Source organism: Podarcis muralis, chromosome 14 (assembly GCF_964188315.1).
Source record: "Podarcis muralis chromosome 14, rPodMur119.hap1.1, whole genome shotgun sequence".
Lineage (NCBI taxonomy): Eukaryota > Metazoa > Chordata > Lepidosauria > Squamata > Lacertidae > Podarcis > Podarcis muralis.
The window spans coordinates 24,805,413-24,823,465 of NC_135668.1; the positions used below are offsets into that span (position 1 = coordinate 24,805,413).

Genomic DNA, 18,053 nt, shown 5'->3' on the forward strand with positions numbered 1-18,053 from the left:
ACCTATTTGTCTCCATGACAACAGGGAAACCTCTTTGGACATGTGAATGTTGGTGCTTAACAAACCAGCCAAGGCCACTATCTTATAAAGAAACTGATCTGACTGGTACAGTGTCATCTTCCACTAGATTCTAAACCTTTGTGGTACAGACTCACAAGCCTGGAAGCGATCCCTGGACATCATCCAGACTGGAAACCACCACCACCACCCCAAGAAAAATGCTATAATGATACTATGTCAATAGCACACGGGCTGCAGGAGACAGAGGAGTTCTAGTCTGAAACAACCCCAAAAGCGCCAGGTTGGGGAATGTTGACATAAGTTCTCAGAAATTGAATGTCACTGCATGCTAGCTAGTAGCTGCCAAGTCCTGCCAAATGTGCAGCAGCTATCAGATTTTGACACCAAATGTCTTCTGCTGTTTAAATGAAAGTATTCCATTTTTTCCCATGGAGTAGTCAGCCAGCACTAGAAAATGCAGAGAAGTATCTGGAGAATAGCTATGTGCAGACATTTGTGATAGCATAGAGAAAATCTCTCAATCTGCACCTGGGCCCCTGCACACAAATGAAGACCCTTGCAACCTAGGCTAGTTCAGAGTGGCAGCCCCCCAGTAACCATATTATGCAGACTGGCATATCATGCATACAGTCCATCATGCATAAAAGCACAGCACAGCAAGAGAATTTTGCTACAGAATTCCTGGAGGCTAAGCAGAATTTTTAAGGAAAGAAAATCATGCTGTTGACGATGCTGCCAATTCTGCCACAAGCCAATACCTTATCCCATCCAACCCTGGTGTTCTACTCCTTAGAACTGGGGGTGCCAGTGTGGCCCCCGATGACATAATCACGCCTTTCAGTTCTTGTCCTGGTGCCCACAAAGACTCAGAGACACCAGCACCATCACTGTTCTCTTGCTATGCAGAACAGAAGGAAGTTAGAAGAGGGCCACTCTTTCCCACTTCCTCTTTCAGCTCTATGTACTTTCCATGACACAGATTAATTCCACTGGATCCGGCTTTTACCCATATCCTGTGGAAATGTGGGGTAGAGTGAGCACGCATCCTCCTTTCTGTGTGTCGGTGGTGAGGGGACAGATCCACAGGGGAGAGATGTGACTTGAGCAGGGCAGGGGGGCACCCAAAGCATTCATCCAAATATCCAGATGTGCCCACAGGCTTAAGAAGATTGTTGATCTTTGCCTTAGAAAGCAGGGGAAGATTCTGTTACGAACATGAGTCAGAGGGCAAAATGTTGGGCCTCTCTATGCCCCACTCCTGTGTTATTTTCTATCTGCTAAAAGGGCAACTCCCCAAAGACTCCGCTTCTGATTAAGTATTTATTGAGCCCCCACCCCCCAGCTTTGCATAACATTTACTTGGCATTCCTTACTCTTTTGCTCCCTGCCCCCGCCCCCTCTCTCTGCCATCACCATCCCCTTGCAAACAGCTTCGATTCAGTCCCAGCCACTGCAATGATATCAGGGAAGACTTTGCTCTCGCTCTCACTCTCTCTCTCCCTCCTATGGTCAAAGCAAAGGGAGGTCATTCTAATAATACACAAGGTCAGTGGTGGGAGCCGCTGAGTCTCCCAGTCATTTTTCATTTGCTCGCAGCACTTAATGACAGTTACAGGGGACAGGAACTTGGAGCTGATGGCCGGGTGATGTCACTAGCACATGCTTGGGGATTATAAGGGCAGCTGGGGGGCAGAGGGGTGGATTAATAACCGTGGAAGAAATAATTATTCAATGCTTTGCCATTATGTGTGTGTATGTGCTTCTACCCAGGGTTGTTGCTGCCATTATTATTATTATTTTTATTACTACTACTGCAAAATATGATATATCATCACCATCATCATATCTCCCACAAGGAATTTTATCTCCTGGCTTTTGCTTCACCAGGGTTTCCCAAACTTGGGTCTCCATCTGTTTTTGGACTACAACTCCCATCGTCCCTAGCTAGTAGGACCAGTGATCAGGGATGATGGGAACTGTAGTCCAAAACAGCTGGAGACTCAAGTTTGAGAAACCCTGCTCTACGCAGAAGCTGCCTCATTGCACATGTTTCATAGAATCATAGAACTGTAGAGTTGGAAGGGACCACGGCGGTCATCTTGACCAACACCTGCAATGCAGGAATCTTTTGCCCAACGTGGGGCTCAAACCCACAACCCTAAGATTAAGAGTCTCATGCTCTACCCCAACTGAACTATCCATTTGCCTCACATTGACAAGCTTTGTGGCTGTCCGTATAAGCGGTTCCTTCAGTTTCTGGCAAACAAGCCACATAATGGGACACTCTTGTTTCAGAGCCTAGATCAGAGGTGAGCACAAGGTAGGTTTGGATCTCTGGCTATATCTCTGGCTGGTTTGCACCATGGTGATCGGTGCCATTTGGGACTGGCATAGCAGAAGGCAGGGAGGCCAACTGCAGGGGGTGCCAGAGTCAATGACTGCCAGAACCAACCAATTCCAGTTTCCCCTTCACCCTCCTCCCTACTGAGTTCTACAAGGACAACACTGAGACTGAGGAGGAGGAAGATGACAGACAGTGCCACTTCCAGGACCAGATACAAGTAAGAGTACAGAGAAGTAGGAGCTGGCTGAGGGCTGGCTGAAGTTGGTGGAGGAGTAACCCATTTGCCCTGACGGACTAGCCTCAACTGCTTTGCAGCAGATCAACAAGGATCCATTGCTGCAGTGAGCCAGGCCCCTTGAATAAGTCCCCTTTCACCTTTGGCTTCTTTCCAGGGATTGACCTCACAGTGGGATTCCAACCAAAACACCACCAGTTAAGATGTCAAGAGCCATATTCATGACAGAAGTGGCCAAGTGTCCTACTTACAGAAGTGTTCTCTACTTGAAGAGGTGTATAGTATCACTCTTAGAGCCCGAGTGGAGTGGTGGCTTCAAGATGCCCATCTATAGTTGACAGCAACAGGACCGCAGCCTGAGCAAGCACACAGCTCATCTGGTTGCAGCCTTCCTTGCTACAGTGAGATGTATCACACTCTGGGGAATGAGGATAACCCTAGCCTTGGGGTGGACCCCCCCCCCCCATTTATTTATTTTTACATTGGCTTAGCTGCTGGTGGGGCAGGCAATAAATAACACTGCTGGAGAAGAGATGGATCTCAGTGGCAGAGTGTGCGCTTTGCATGCAGAAGGTTCAATCCCTGGCATCTTCTGGTAGCACTGGGAGAGACTTCATCCTAAAACCCTGGAGAGCAGCTGGCAGTCAGTGTAGACAATGCTGAGCTAGATAGGCCAAGGGTTCAACTTGGTATAAGGCAACTTCCTATGTTCCTATGCAGTTTTCACAACTAAAGTGGTCAGGTGTCCTACTTACAGAGGATAGTCCTTGGCATCACATTAAGGCATTGTGGGGCATGTAAATGTGGAGGGCCACCATCTCAATTTCCAAATATCCCCCTGAGTAATGCTGTATCAGTATAATTGTGACTTATTAAAATGCCAGCACAGAGCGCCCAGAGTCAGCATCAAGAGTGGATCATGCCAGGGCACTGACAGCTTCCTGAGCATATTAGGTGTTGATGCAAGAGGGACATCGGGGGCAACCTCTAGTCTAGCCTGATTCATGCATTACTAGCTGCAGTTTGCTATAGATCATCCCCACAGTGCTCCAGCAACAGTGTTTGAAGAATCATTGCCACAACTTCCTGGTGAGTGGTTTTTTAAAAACATGTATACATAACACTTCCCCTTTCTCTGCATGTGTGGGGGTGTATAATTGCTGTTTACCCACCCTTCATCCAAAGATTCCAAGGTGGGTTACAGCATTCAAACATAATAGTAAAGCAGCTGGAAACAAGTTACCCTCACAGAAATAAGGTGAGTCCTAAAATTACATCTCAAGCGTCAAAAGCCAGGGTATAGAAGCTACAGAGTGATGCACCTCTTGTGGGGAAGGAGTTCCACAACTAAGGGAATGTCCTCTCCCAGGTCCTCTCCAATCCAGGTCTCTCTCCAATCCTGAACTTATGAATACGGTGGAATAGTAGGCCTGTTCCAGCTGGCCCGAATTTTATTCCTCTCCGAATTAGTAAACCTATCTCAGAGAGAAATAAAATACTGAGTGTCGGTTGCAAAAGTAAAATGGAATTCCTGAAGTAGGGGAGAGGGGAATGGACTGGAATATCCTGGGACAGGGGAAGGCTGGCTCAAATTCACAAAAGGAGAGTAGCTCTTAGGAGGTGAGGATACACTGCAACCTTTTGTCACAGGGACAACCAGTCAGTCAATGGATATTAGTCATGATGAGCCACAAACGGTGCCTACATTATTATTGTATTTATTTATTTCATTAAATTTGTATACCGCCCTATACCCAAAGATCTCAGGGCGCTTCGCAGCATATTGTTAGAGTGAGTGTATCCCTAAAAGCAGGATGCTTAGGGGAAAACAGTGTAGCAACACTACTGCATCATCCTCAAGTCTGTGAGCTTCCGGCTACCATTGGAAGTTCTGGATTAGAAGAGCCTTGGCCAGTATCCCATGTAGCACCGAGTTAGTCACTTAGCTGCATGTATGTTCCACTGGTGACATGTTTCCACCAGCGGAATCAAGTTCAAGAGCATGTATAAGCAAGGTGCTGGCAACTTTGTGGCATAACTGATTGTTCAATCCGTTACGCAACATGTTTCTGCTAGTGCAATGCTTGCTTTGGATCTCTCTGTTGCACAACATTAAAACTCACCTATCCAGGGGGTAGGGGGCAGCTGGCCCCCTAAATCAAGTAAATAAATAAAGATGCTTAACTATCAGTAGAAATAATCAGAATCTTTGAAATGGAAATGACAGCTTTTTCTGAGCGCTTGGGGTCAAAAGATAGTAATTTAAAGCAACTGTTGTTGAGATTTTTCATTCTGAATCTAGACAGAGCCAGACAAGAGGATGATGACAGGTGGGGGACATGCCCCCCCCCAATATAAATCCTTGCTTCACCCTGCACCTATCCACTATCACTAGAGCCCTTGCGCTGGCAGAAAGCAAATGTTGGGTAGAGTCTCTTGAGGCTGACTCAAACAGGCAATTCTTTTTCACAATCAGCATATCTCTAGATGCTGCTGGACTACGTAAGAATAGCCTGCTGGATCAGGCCAATGGCCCATCAAGTCCAGCATCATGCTCTCACAGTGACCAACCACATGCCTGTGCAAAGTCCTCAAGTAGAAGCCAAGCACAGAAGCACTCTCTTCTCCTGCTGTTTCCGGTAACAGGTATTGAATAGCATTACTGCCTCTGAGCATGGAAGCAGAAGACGGTCATCATGGTTACAAGCCATTGACAGCTTTTTCCTCCTTGGATAATATTCATGGGTATGGCATTCATTCATCCCATGACTACCATTCCTATCCTCCCTGGCCATTGGTCATGCTGGCTGGCATTATTAACTGCAGGAGTCCAACCACATCTGCAGAGTCAACAGTTCCCTGTCCTGGCATTATATTCTGAAGGAGACAACCCTTTGGACTAGTGGGAACAGGAAGCTTGTCTTAGGAGTGGCAGAGAAAACCACAGAAAGCAACCTTTACTAAAGCTCAAAGCCCAAACCTACTCACTATAAGATAATTGTGTCACTACCTAACCAAGGTTCTCTTCATGTTTCATTTGTCTTTTGACTGTTATTGAATTGTTGGAAAGGGAGGGTGGGGGGTGGAAGAAGACAAATTCCAGTCGTATTGAGATCTGTTTCATTCCTTGCTACCGTGGCCCATCATTAGATAGTTTTCCTGTCTGAGCAGAAGGTCAGAGAGTATAAATATAAATTGCATTTTGCATTACTTCTAGATGACTGAAGCTGTCAAAGCAATAATATAAGCTTTCAGTCCCGCATTCTACCACTTCTCTCCCGATTTTTGGCCAGGAGGTCATGTGCAAATTGAACGTGACAGCCCAGACGGAATGTCCAACAGACTCATATTGTTCAGCTGCTGGGCTGCGGCGCTCATCACAATGCACGGCCTGCATTGGACAGAGGTGTGCTGACAGAGGCCCAGACCTCTTGGGATGCTTCCCCCCCCCCTCCAAAAATAAAATAAAAAAGTTCACTGTATCTTAGATGGCCAGAACAAAAGAGCTTCCCAAAGCAAGCATACTATGTCAGAAGTGTAGAGGGAAATAGATTAGTGCAAAAGCTGATAGGGTATTAGCTGCCCACTAATGCTTGTTAAAAACACTTCTGATAATGTAGCTGAAGATAGCCCCATATAGGCCCCATCTGCACTGTGTATTAATAACAGTGTATCACTTTAAACAATCATGGCTTCCGCCCAAAAAAGAATACTGGGAACTGTAGTTTAAGTGTTGCGAGCTGTTAGGAGGGCCCTCTTTCCATACACACAGAGCTACAGTTCCCAAAGTAGTTTAATAGTCAATCTGTCTTTCCAGTGAACTCTGGGAACTGTAACTGTAAGGGGAATAGGGGTTTCCTAATAGCTCTCAGCACCCTTAACAAACTACAGTTCCCAGGATTCTTTGGGAGACAGTGTGACTATATGAAGTGGTATGTTTATTTGATGGAATCAAAGGGGTTTGGGCTGGTAGCATACTGGCTCCATCTGCACTATACATTTAAAGTAGTATCACACCACTCTGAGCAGTCAAGGGTTCTCCTAAGGAATCCTGGGAAATGTGTAAGGGTATTGCACCATCCTTGGTTTATTTGACAGCTCTTAACAATTCTCAGCAACCTTCACAAACTACAGTCTTTGCATATGCTCCATTTCTTGGCTGTATTTATATCCCACCTTTCTTCAAATGAACTTGAGGTGGCACATGCAGTTCTCACCTCTGTTTTATTGTCATAACCACCCTGTGATGTAGAATAGGCTGGAAGAAAGTGATCTGCCAGGTGTCACCTAATGAGCATCATTGCTGAGTGCTGAAGATAGATTTCTGCAGTCCTAGACCGGCACCAGAGTCCCTCTCCATTGTTGGCGGCTGGTCCTGAGGCTCTGACAAGTGCTTATTCTTGCCCCTTTCTGGATCTGGTCCAACTTACAGTATGCTTGTGTGCTAGGCTGAAGTACAAATGTTAATGAGTCAAGTACTGTTGTTGTTGTTGTTGCTGTTGTTATTATTCTTTTATTTAGCCTTTCCTCCTCCTCCTTTTTCTTCAAACCTTTATCTCATGATAGTCATGGACAACTTGCAGGAAGGTCATCACTATTTCTGGCTGAACTAGAAATAAAGTGAGATCAATTAATTTTTTGTTATATTTATATTTACCTTATAAGCAGAACAATCTCTCTCTCTCTCTCTCTCTCTCTCTCTCTCTCTCTCTCTCTCCATAGGCACAGGCACACACACACACACACACACACACACAAACACACAAAAGTAAAGCAGCAAAATCTCCAAAAAGCAAAAACATAGCTGCCCACTTTAAACACATTTTGTCATGGAAATGACTTGGTAGCCTGGCTTTGGAGTAGCTCTCTGGTGGATCAGAGAGAGAGGTATGGTCCACAGCCATCCCCCTCCATCCATATCTCCTTCATGGCTCACATACTTTACCCTATGCATTACTACCTAGAGAGGAGCTTCATGCCTTCTCTCTGCACCCTTACTCTTGCACATCTTAATCTGGGTTTTGAGACTGGCTCTGCTTGCTTGGAAGTGTTTAGGACATGGGTAGGCAAACTAAGGCCCAGGGGCTGGATCTGGCCCAATCACCTTCTCAATCTGGCCCACGAACAGTCCGGGAATCAGTGTGTTTTTATATGAGTAGAATGTGTCCTTTTGTTTAAAATGCATCTCTGGGTTATTTGTGGGGCATAGGAATTTGTTCATTTTTATTTTTCCCCCAAAAGATAGTCCGGCCCCCCACAAGGTCTGAGGGACAGTGGACTGGCCCCCTGCTGAAAAAGTTTGCTGACTCCTGGTTTAGGATAAAGATGTAGCAATAGCCTTGAACCAAGGCCAGCATCATCCCCTGGCATCCTCAGGCTGCTGCAGAAGCCCCAGAACCACCTTTACCATCCCTCTTCTTAGCTGATTTACTGATTACATAATTAACCCTTAAATCACACACAGATTTACCCCTGCTGTTACACCTACATTTTAATCATTAACACACCCACACACCCACACCAATTGTGGCATAGGTGTTCCTGGGTTATCAGCCTTATTAGTGTGAAAAAGCAAATCTAACCCATTCCACAAAAGGAAAGGGGGGAAAGTGTCACTTATCCCTTGATGACATGGATTTGATGTGTAGGTTTATCTGCAATGGCTATTTTCCAAATATTACTATCCCTGAGATCTGTAGTAGGAGTCCTATTGCACTTCCATAGCTGAGTAATTGCAAGTCTGACTGTGACTAACATGAGTTTAATCAAGTCCTTAAATATTATGTCTCCCCCCCACCCCTCTTAGCCAAACAATGAAAGTAGCCTGCATTTTGGTGTTTTGACAATTATTTGGCCAGTTATGATCTCCTCACAATCTGAAATCTTGTAGAGAAAGGGGCCTGATTTCTTAGCGAGGAAGGCTAGGTTCCTTTCCCTTTTCAGAAGGTTTGTTAAGAAGGTTTATTTTGCCTTTTGGGCAAATTAAAAAGGCCACCCCAGCTTGAAAAGGAATGTGATGGTTTACACTTGACAGATCTTTGGCGGCTTGTATAAAATTAGCTGCTGGTGGCATTTGCTCATCTCTTCAAAGGATAGACAGCCTTGATAACAAAGGACTCTAATTGGTTATGATTTGTTGGGCTTCTCAGAATGAAAGGAAGAGGTGGACATGAAAAGGATGTTTTCTCCATCCCCTAAGGGGATGGTCCAGCCAGGTAGACATATAGGTGAGCACCTTACACCTGCGTTCTGAACTCATTTACTTGGAAATTAAAATGAACCATTAATGTGAAGCAGTGCTTTCAAATTCTCTTCAAGAAACACCTTTCATATCAATTTGTCTTCTGAAAAATCCCTGCACATCGTCATAGATTTCATACATTGTGTGTAGACGGTCCTCAGCCATTCCAGTTGCAAGATGTGAGATATAGAGCTAGGAAAGAGTTTCCTCCTGGGCCCTTGGAGAACAACTGCTCAGCAAAGCAGACCAGGAGTAGCCAATGTGGTGCTCTCCAAATTTATCGGGACTCCAACCCCCATCAACCCCCATCTAGTACAGCCAGTGAATGATGTGAGCTGTAGTCCAACAACATTGGTGGGGGCACCATGTTGGCTACCCCTGCTCAAAATAAATGAACAATAAAAGTGATATGTTTGTAGTCTTGGGTGTGGCGGGGGGGGGGCAACTGCCCCCCCAGCACATAACTCAATAAAATATACTTAACTGAGACATAACTGAGACCCCAACATAAATCCTGACTATATCCATGCCAGCTGGATGGCTCTACTCCTCAACACACAGCATGTTAGAAGAAGGTGTGGTTTTGTATGCAGCTAGCTGCTCAATAAAGCCCACAAGCATTGGAGATTTAGTCAGATGCAGTAATGCTTCTGAATACCAGTTGCTGGAAACCACAGGAGGGGAGCGTACTCTTGTGCTTGAGTCCTGCTTGAGGGTTCCTCATAGGCATCTGGGTGGCCACTGTGAGAGAAAAAAAATGCTGAACTAGATGGACCATTGGCCTGTTCAGGCAGACTCTCCTTACGTACAGAGGAAACTATAATTGCATCTTATTTGCCTTTCCTCTGTCCTTAGTTGTTGACCTGCACTACTGATAGCTATTTGTAGTTGGTGGACTACTGGTGGATCCATGAAAGTGTGAAGACCAGAGCTCAAGGACACTCCAGCCCTGTACCTCTTTTTTCATTGATGGTTTGGTTAAGTGCCCTTATCACTCAGCCTACAGGTTCTTCCACTTCCTGCAAACGGTGTGTTGTGAACATTAATCAGTATTTATACAGAGCCTCTTTGAAGAGGAAATATGCCGATATACATGTGAAGTGTTATTAAACTGAGCTGAATTGGAACGGCTTATGTAAAAAAAAAAACAACCAAAAAAACCCCCAGGCAAGATCAAGGGTGCATATTCAAGGAGTCCTTTGAACATGTAAAAAAGCAAGAGTTAAACAGGAAGTACTAAAGATGATTTGAATACCAGGTGTTGTGGCAGGTAATAAACTCTGAGCAGAACTAGTGGGACCTTTGGGAGGTGGGGAATTTTGTGTCCCAGGGTGACTCTTCAGCCATCCCCAGGATTAAAGATGCCACTCCCAACATGAAAACCATCACTTTAATGGAGAACAGTGCACAACCCCAGCTTTCTGCAGGTGCACGCATTAGGAGAACTAGGGTTGCCATAATTCAAAAAGTGAAAATCCGGATGCAAATATTGTTGAGCTTTCTTTAGTCTTGCCCAAAGTTGTTGAGCTGGTTTTGAGCTATTTTGGGGGGAATCGGCAAAAACAACACTGCTGAAGTGGCTTTCCACACATCCGGATTTTCCAGGACATTGCCAATTTCCTCCCAGACACTGCTTCTGACTACAGTGTTCCGGGTATATGTATACAGTTATACATATATTTATACAAGAGTTTTTATAGACTAGTATATGTTCAGTTCAGGTAAATGTTTGATAAATTCCTAGTGCCTTGATTTGGAATATGTGAACTCCTACCCAAAACTGTCACATCTAACTAAAATTCATTTCACTTTCATTATCAGATTTTTCTTCTGTGAAGAAACCTCCATATTCACTTCACACTTCTCGTATTTGGGAGAGGTGAGGGGGGGGGGGCGTCCAGTACCATAGTTCAATCTGCTTTGCATGCAGAAGGTCCCATGATGTATCTGTTCCAAGAAGCAATTTTAAGAGATACTCCTCCAATTTACTTCTTTACTGCTGTGGTTTGTGACAGGGGTTTAGTGGGGGGGGGGGGGGAAGCAGTAAGGCTTTACCCCAGGTGCACAATTTGTGGGGGTGCCTGGTTTGTGCCCCCATGCAAGCACCCCTAGCATGGCATGACCCAGTGATTCTCTGTGGGTGTTGGGGGGATTCACCCACCAAGGGCCGCCTTGGCCAGCAAGGCTCCCCCCTGCGTGGGTGGACAGGCAGCACAGTGCAGCCCCGCTTGGCTCTGGGGTAGGATCGGTGAGGGCTGGACTGGTGAGGCAGGCTCCATTCCTGCTTTCCTCCACCCCCTCCCCCAGTACAAACCAGTGGCGTAGCGTGGGGGGTGCAGGGGGGGCCGGCCGCACCGGGCGCAACATCTGGGGGTTAGGGTTAGGGGGCGCAAATCCATGGATTAGGGAGCGCAAATTACTTGCCTTGCCCCGGGTGCTGACAACCCACGCTACGCCACTGGTACAAACACACACAGCACACACACAGCCCCCCCTCAGCATGGCTTCCCGTAAGGAATTCTGAAAATTGTTGTTTGTTAAGGGTGATGCAAATTGTAGCTCTGTGAAAGCAAAACTACAATTCCCATGATTCCATGATGGTGTAATGGTATAGGGTCACAGAGTGAGGAGGCGTTTTGGAGACCCGTTACTATTTCCACAGGAGGGTCTCAGTCTCCAGTATCCCAGAGCTGCCCATTCAGCGTGAAAGCTGAGCTTTTTAGCCATTTAAAGTGAGTATTTTCACCCTTTGTTTTGATTGGAGCCAATCAGATTGAAAGGAGTTGAGTCGGGCATTGAGGATTGGCTCCTAGGCTCACTCTGGAAAAGGAGGAGGAGAACACCAAGGAGTTGTTGTACAGCAAGTTCCAAAACAAACTATTTAGGGACATTGAAAACACAAGGCACTTCTGTTTCAAGAGAAGAGTCTGAAAGTTCTGTTACATGCAATGGAACGTCCCGGAAAGCACAAGTTAAGTCACACCAAGAGAAGATACTGGAGCACTCCAAATCATGTGCCCTTGTATGTGCGTAGAAAATAGTAGAGCTAGCTAGAATGAGATCTGCACTGATTGCTGTTGTATAATTGTTGTATAATTGTAAGGTGGTTGTATAATCTTAGAAGGGGTGTGGCTGCGAGGGGGCATGGGTGTGACCAGGGGCAGAGGAAGGAGGGTGCGGTGGGGATGGATCACCCCAGGTGTCTTCGCTGAGGGGGGTGACATTGGCAGTCGCAGGTAGGCAGCACGCCAAATGTCCACCATCGGCGGCTCACTCTGCTCCCAGCTGTAGGGCGCGCACTCTGCTCCATGCACCTGAGCAGCTATCCCACGCCTGGGAGGGCACCGTCCACACCCCGTCACCCTCAGGAGCGCACCCACCCTGGGCAGCGCGGGCATATGTTCTGCTGCTGGGTGTGACTATCACGAAGAGCCCCTGCATTTCTGAATTTGCTGCTACACTACTGGCTGAGAAGCTACCCTGACAGTCCCAGCTGCCATGGCTGTGCTGGTTGGGGCTGATGGGAGCTATAGTCCCAAACATCTGAAGGGAGCCAGGTTGGGGAAGGCTGGCTTCTTAGATGTCAATGGAATGCCTCATGTCAATACAATTAGAGATCCTTCTGATTCTGTGGAGTTCCTCCCAGTTGCCTATCAAGCAAATCTTTGTTTAGCCTCACCAAAGTCACAGGGCACTCTCTCCCCATCTGTTCCTTCCATAATAAGAACTGTTTGATTTACTTTTTTTTAAAAAAATTAATTGACTAGAAGAGTATTACTAACCTGAGAGGGAGAGAGATCCCATACGTCAATCAAAAACTTCTTTCAACCTCCTGGCCTACTTTCCCCGTTCTGAATCTCTTGGTAATATTGCAAAGATGTTCTTAGACAAATACATGCTTCTGTAAATGAATTCTTGCATTTGCTGAGAAATGACAGCTCCTTTCTTGCCATATGATGAATCAGCCATCTTTATAAAAACCAAAGAAAACTCAAAGTGCACTGTGTTTATTTGATTGAATCCTTAGGGCTGGTAACATAATTGCCCCACTTCCCCTATACATTTAAAGCAGTACCATGCCACTTTAAATGGGCATTGTTCCCCCCTCAAAGAATCCTGGGAACTGTTGTATGTTAAGGGTGCTGAGAGTTGTTAGCAGAGCTTCAATTCTAAATTCCAATATCTCTTCCCTGTGAAGAGAGATTGACCATAAAACCACTCTGTAGGGCAGGCATAGGCAAACTCTGGCCCTCCAGATGTTTGGGACTACAATTCCTATCATCCCTGACCACTGGTCCTGTTAGCTAGGGATGATGGGAATTGTAGTCCCAAACATCTGGAGGGCAGGAGTTTGCCTATGCCTGCTGTAGGGGGACTAGGGATATCCTAACAAGTCTCAGTACCCTTAACTACCTGCAGCTCCCAGGATTCTTTGGGGAAAACCATGACTGCATAAAATGATTTGATGCTACTTTATATGTAGGGGACACGCATGGCACTGTGGTCTATACCACTAAGCCTCTTGGGCTTGCTGATCAGAAGATTGGCAGTTTGAATCCCCGCAATGGGGTGAGCTCCCGTTGCTCAGTCCCAGCTCCTGTCAACCTAGCAGTTCGAAAAAACGCTAGTGCAAGTAGATAAATAGGTACCGCTCTGGTGGGAAGGTAAATGGTGTTTCCATGTGCTGCTCTGGTTTTGGTTTCCATTGCACCAGAAGTGGCTTAATCATGCTGACCACATGACCCAGAAAAACTGTCTGCGGACAAATGCCGGCTCCCTCAGCCTCTAAAGTGAGATGAGCGCTGCAACCCCAGAGTCGTCTGCGACTGGGCTTAACCGTCAGGGGTCCTTTATCTTTTACCTTTTATATGTATGGTGTAGATAGGGCCCATGAGTGTGTGTATAGAAAGCAGGCTACTGTGCAAAGGTAAAATTTAGCAATGTAATAATGTAACAAGCACATGTGAGAAAGTTAGGATTGCGCAGTTAAAGTGCTCTGTCTCCCTAGTGCTCTGTCTCCACGTGGCCAGCGTGACAAAGCTACTCTGGCAAGCCAGAGCTGCACACGGAAACGCTGTTTACCTTCCCGCTAGTAAGCAGTCCCTATTTATCTACTTGCACCCGGGGGTGCTTTCGAACTACTAGGTTGGCAGGCGCTGGGACCGAGCAGCGGGAGTGCACCCCGCCGCGGGGATTCGAACCGCCGACCTTTCGATCGGCAAGCCCTAGGCGCTGAGGTATTACCCACAGCGCCACCCGCATCCCTTATATAATTATATAATTCTATATAATTGTATAATACAATTATATAAGCTACTAAAGTACAAAATGTAAGTAAGATGGTGTTTGAGCTGCAGAGCTCAGACATGCTGACATGTGGTCAGCTTAGAAGTATGGTGAAGAAAAGGAAGGCTGCCCAGGCAGGCAGGAAGTGTGTAGTGTTTCAGTTTCCAGCTAAGGCAGACAAAGGAAGTGATCTCATAGAGTTCTCTCTAGAAAATTTTACAAGAAAGTTCCACGAGCCTCAGCCAGGGCCGGATTTAGGTTTGATGAGGCCCTAAGCTACCGAAGGTAACGGGGCCCTGTATATGTCCAGCTGTCCTTTGTCAACAACAAATTGTCGCTGTTTTTTTATGTTGAATATATGCTATATGGTAATTTATGGACCTAATAGGTATCTAAAGCCATTTGCACATAGAGTTTGGATTTGATATCCCGCCTTTCACTCCCTTTAAGGAGTCTCAAAGCGGCTAACATTCTCCTTTCCCTTCCTCCCCCACAACAAACACTCTGTGAGGTGAGTGGGGCTGAGAGACTTCAAGGAAGTATGACTGGCCCAAGGTCACCCAGCAGCTGCATGTGGAGGAGTGGAGACGCGAACCCGGTTCCCCAGATTACAAGACTACCGCTCTTAACCACTACACCACACTGGCTCTCTCAAAGAAAATATGTATTTTATCAAAGAAAATAAAATACATAAGAAAATATGTATTTTATCAAAGTAATTGTTGAACTGAAATACAATTAAGAAATATATTAATAGTGAAATACAATTAAGAAGAAGTATATTACAGTCATACCTCGGGTTACAGATGCTTCAGGTTGCATTTTTCCAGGTTACGGACTGCCAAAACCCGGAAGTACTGGAACGGGTTACTTCCGCGTTTCGGCGGCCGCGCATGTGCAGAAGTGCTAAATCATGCTTTGTGCATGCGCAGAAGCGCCAAATTTCAACCTGTGTGTGCGCAGGCACGCCGCTGCGGGTTGCAAACGCTGCAGGTTGCGAACGTGCATCCCGCACGGATCACGTTCACAACCCAAGTGTCCACTGTAATAGGGAAATAATTATTAAGCTACATCATAGGAGCCTACACAACACAAAACACTGTTGCTGTGTGTAGGTTTTATTTTATTTGTTTTTTATCTTATATTTTGAAAATGTACATCCAGTTTTTTTCCTTCGAATTTTTTGCGCGGCCCCCAAGAGAGTGGGGCCCTAAGCTATAGCTTGTTTAGTTTATACATAAATCTGGCACTGGCCTCAGCCCCTTCATCTGCCCTATCTGGCAAAGCATGAATTGTTGGTTTTGAATGCAATAATGGCCCAGAGTAAAGAGATATAGCTGGGCAGAGAGAAAGCTTGGTGCTGTTGTTCCTTATTCCACATAAGGCCTGGAGGCACCCCATCCATACAGAAGAGTTCAGAGAACTGACGGTTAGATGAGAAGAGGTAGAAATGAACCTTCCCATTCACTAGGATGCTGCAGAGTTTGGCTTTGGAAATGGGCACTGGTGCCATTTAAAATGTTCTCATGAAATGTCATCATAATCCCTTTGCACCTGTTATTTATTTTACTTGTGGTTGGAATTTTCTAAAATGGGTCTTCCCGATTGTTTCAGTGGCAGGGTGGTGGGGCTGGCAAGTAGCTCACTTATTCACCTGCATATAAACAAAGCATTAGTGACTTACACTGCATGCTTACCTCTGTCACTCCTTACCTTTCTCTCACTGTCAATTGACATAATTTTTTTCTGGCATCACTGATATATCAAAACTGTTTTGCACTCCTAAGAAATGAGTATTTTGTCTTTCATTTTCATACACTGAATATGTATGTTGCCACATTTCCTTTTTTTAAAAAAAAAAAAAAAGTGCTGTCGCTAAGCAGAATGCTATACAGAGAAATATAAACAAAAATAAAAGACTGATTTCTGCCCCAGGTAGCTTACAGTCTATGTTTGGGTTGTGAGGAAAACGGTGAAGGAGAGCAGAGATAGGAGGAAATGAACAGGTTAGGACATGCCACTGTGGTGTAGAACAGGTTAGAATATTGGCCTTGGAACTGGGAGACCAGGGTTTAAATTGCCACACAGCTATGAAGCTCACGGAGTGAAATAAATAAAGAAATGAAGAAATGTCGTGGTTTTTTAATGGAGAAGTTGGAGTTGCAACAAAACGCCAGCCCCAAATTCACCACCCTGTTTACAGGTTGCAAAATTGGTGGGGATGGTATCATCAGTGGGATGAAAAACCGAAAAAAAATATTAAATGCTTTAAGGAGAGGCCTGTCATTGGCAACAACTTTTCAGTCCCCCCCCCTTTAAGCCTCACCCACTTTTTTGTTAAAACGAAAGAAAGAGAACACAGCTGTTTTAGTATTTTAATAATGTTTTCCCCCTCACTGCCCTCAACAGTTTCTGTTGGGTGATTCCCAAATGCACCAACTATTTCTCTCTCCCAAATGCACCTGGAATGCTGTTGTTGTGCCAGGCTGTGTTACCATTCCAGGGACATTGGGTGTGAAGGGGGATAATTGGTGGACTGTCACAGGGAGGGGCAAAATGTTGGGTTGTTGTTTTAAAAAAGCAACAGCAACAACAGGCTGGAAAGCTCAGTCAGTAGAGCATGAGACTCTTAACCCCAGGGTCATGGGTTTGAGCCCACCATTGGATGAAAGATTCCTGCAGGGAATTGCAGGGGGTTGGACTAGATGGCCCTCCTGGTCCCTTCCAGCTCTGCAGTTCTATGATTCTATGATTCTAACTCTCAAAGGAAGGCTTCTCAAACCTGTCAACTCATCCAGACATTCTTTCACTGAAGGTCTGCTCAGAATTCCTTTGCCAGGTGGTGCCTCATCCCATTGCAGGTTCAAAAGCCACTCAGACTAGCAGATGCACCTTAGGCTGTGTACACATTTCCAGTTACTTTGCATCTAGTGAGCTTCTACCACTGAGGTTCTGTCTCCCCTAACCAAAGGCCTCCCCTCCCAACAAAAATCCTGGCCACACCCATGGGCAAAGTCTACTCTTCAGCCAAATTCACCAGCCACACTCTGCAAACCAAAGTTCAATAGGTGTGGCCTTGAAAAAGGGAGTGTGGCCAGGAAGGGGGGGTGCCCTGGGGAGAGTCTCATGGGCCAGATAAAGAGGGCTGGTGGCAAGATTCAACCTCTAGGCCTCAGGTTCCTCACCTCTGATCTCAGGTCAAAGATGAGGAAAGTGGCCCTACAGATATTTCAAGGACCACAACTCCCATCTTCCCAAACCATTGCATTGGCCATGCTGGCTAGGACTTATGGGAGCTGAAGTTCAACAACATTTCAGGGTGGGCAATTACCCAACCCTTGCCTTTTGGAAGTCTTCCAATTACCTTTTGGAGCCCTTTGGGATTCAAAATGTGCAACATAAGGCTTGTGGCTCTAGTTAGAAAGTCAAATTGCTGCAGTCACACACAACGAGATGCTGTCAGGGTAAGAGAACGAATAAAGTAGTTCATTATGATTGGATAGAGGAGTTTCCAGTTTTAATCCATCTAATCTAGAGAAGACTAAGGCAGCCATGCTCTCTCCTTCGTTCTCTCAGAGGATGGTTCGAAAGTGACCTTTCATCTTGAGGTCCAAGAAAGAGAATTGGAGCGGGGAGGAAATTGTAAACAGGATGCAACCAAAGAATATCAGTCTAAACAACAAAGAGACAGGGAGGTCCGCTGAGAGGTTAAAGGTACAGGAACAGTCTGGGAATCTGGAGATTCCCTCACTTTATTTGTCTTAACTCTATATAAACCCACTCTTCTGCAAGCTGACTTGCACCCAAGCCCCCAACACTGCCAAAGGTTAAAGCTTCAAGGAGGAGTTTGTCAGCACCCTCTTCTGGGAGCCATCTTCTTGGAATAGCTGAACTCCTGGAACTCTATAAAGTCCTTGGCTCCAGCT

At 45.7% G+C, this 18,053-nt stretch overlaps 2 long non-coding RNA genes across 3 annotated transcripts in view; one reads left to right on the forward strand and one right to left on the reverse strand.

The window, feature by feature from the left end:
• The window catches only part of LOC114584491 (uncharacterized), a 126,461-nt gene that overhangs the window by 85,058 nt on the left and 23,350 nt on the right, over positions 1 to 18,053 (forward strand). The gene's annotated exons all lie outside the window — the stretch shown is intronic.
• The window catches only part of LOC114584492 (uncharacterized), a 43,515-nt gene continuing 32,125 nt past the window's right edge, over positions 6,664 to 18,053 (reverse strand). The window contains exon 2 of the long non-coding RNA XR_003703666.2: positions 6,664 to 7,209. This is a non-coding gene — a long non-coding RNA (uncharacterized LOC114584492). The remainder of the gene's footprint in view (positions 7,210 to 18,053) is intronic.